This window comes from Capricornis sumatraensis, chromosome 14 (genome assembly GCF_032405125.1).
Source record: "Capricornis sumatraensis isolate serow.1 chromosome 14, serow.2, whole genome shotgun sequence".
Lineage (NCBI taxonomy): Eukaryota > Metazoa > Chordata > Mammalia > Artiodactyla > Bovidae > Capricornis > Capricornis sumatraensis.
In genome coordinates, this window is record NC_091082.1 from 84,208,203 (window position 1) to 84,210,286 (window position 2,084).

The window sequence follows — 2,084 nt, forward strand, 5'->3', positions numbered from 1 at the left end:
TGATCTCCTTTCTTCTTAGTAAAGTCAGAGTCACCTTCCTTGGCTTGCATCTGACACCCTTGGTGAATGCCGGCAACTAGACATGTTATATTTTCACTCCAGATTTTCTAAGATGAGGATGAAGTGAAGTGAAGTGATGTGAAGTCGCTCAGTTGTGTCCGACTCTTTGCGACCCTGTGGACTATAGCCTACCAGGCTCCTCCATCCATGGGATTCTCCAGGCAAGAGTACTGGAGTGGGTTGCCATTTCCTTCTCCAGGGGATCTTCCCAACCCAGGGATCGAACCTGGGTCTCCCGCATTGGAGGCAGATGCTTTAACCTCTGAGCCACCAGGGAAGCCCCCATGTCCTTCCTACCAGATGAACTCTCCACCTTCCCACTGCAGTCATCTGAACTTGAACTTGTAGAGAATCAAGGTGGATAACATTTACGATTTGGCACTTGAACCATAACTAAATCTTTTGTCCCTAAGTTGATTCTGGAAGTTATGTCAATGTAACTTAAACTTTATGGTTTCACCATATAAATCTTACTTATTTCAAATCCAATTAGTGCAGCATAACTACCCTCTGTCCATCCTAAAGGAGATCAGTCCTGGGTGTTCATTGGAAGGACTGATGTTGAAGCTGAAGCTCCAATACTTCAGCCACCTGATGCAAAGAGCTGACTCATTTGAAAAGACCCTGATGCTGGGAAAGATTGAAGGCAGGAGGAGAAGAGGATGACAGAGGACGAGATGGTTGGATGTCATCACCGACTCAATGGACATGAGTTTGGGTAAACTCCGGGAGTTGGTGATGGACAGGGAGGCCTGGTGTGCTGCAGTTCATGAGGTTGCAGAGAGTTGGACACAACTGAGCGACTGAACTGAACTACCCTCTGTATCTTTTTTATTTATCCTTGAGTGTCTTGTTGTCACTGTTTGTTTCTTATACTGTCAGCATTTCTTTCTTCAGATCATCCAGTACATTAAATCTAGGAGTATGATCAAATCTCTGGATGCTGTATTTTCTCCTTTATTGTTCAGTCACTAAGACATGTCTGACTCGTTGCAGCCCCATGGACTGTAGCACGCTAGGCTTCCCTGCCCTTTACTATCTCCCAGAGTTTGCTCAAATTCACACCCACTGAGTCAGTGATGCTATTTCACAATCGCATCCTCTGCTGCCTCTTTATCTTTTGCCTTCTCTTTCCCAACATCAGGGTCTTCTCCAATGAGTCGGCGCTTCCCTTCAGGTGACCAAAGTATTGGAGCTTCAGCTTCAGCATCAGTCCTCTCAATGAATATTTAGGGTTGATTTTCTTTAGGACTGACTGTTTTGATCTCCTTGCTGACCACAGGACTCTCAAGAGTCTTCTCCAGCACCACAGTTCAAAAGCATCAGTTCTTTGGCACCCAGCCTTCTTTATGGTCCAGCTCTCATCTCTAAGCTTTGGTTCCCATCAGGATTAATTGCCACCTGAGCCTGCTGTAAAGCTGTTTCCCAGACTTTCTTTCACCACTTTCCTTTGTTATATCCACTAATTCTTGCATTCTCTGTCCTTGCCTCAACTTTTTGTGTTAATTCCCTTATTTTTAGGAGTATACTCTCAAATAATTCCCTAAGAAAGGCCATGTGGGAGATAATTTTCTAAATCCCTGCATGTCTAAATAGATATTTTTATTTTGCCCTTCTAATTGGTTGACTTTTTTTCTGGATGTAAGAGTATGGATTATAAGTAATTTTTCTTTGAGATTTTGAAAGCATGATTTGATTAACTTTTTAGCATCTACAATCTGAGGCCCTAGAATTCTCATTCTTTTGAGTGTGACATTTTGAGTGTGTGTGTGTGCACCTGTGTGTTTCTGTGGGATTTTCCTGAGACAATACAATGACAAGTAAATAAAGGAGCATCATTTTCTTGGATGTTTAAGGCAAACCTTCCCCAATATAGCTAGTCCTAATAAAATGTTTGGTCTTGAAACCATGACTTAGTTTACAGCCTCAGAGGGTCCTTCCTGAGACAATTTACATTGAGTCTATTATTTAAATAAAGCAGTTACCATTGAATTTAGAATTTGAAAAGCTAAGATTAGAAGTGA

General features: G+C 42.2%; 1 non-coding gene across 1 annotated transcript; it reads right to left on the bottom strand.

Annotated features, from left to right (window-relative positions):
* Window positions 1-265: 265 nt before the first annotated feature.
* On the bottom strand, window positions 266-337 carry TRNAW-CCA (transfer RNA tryptophan (anticodon CCA)). The gene has a single exon. It is a non-coding gene; the product is annotated as a tRNA-Trp (tRNA).
* Between the last annotated feature and the right edge of the window lie 1,747 nt (window positions 338-2,084).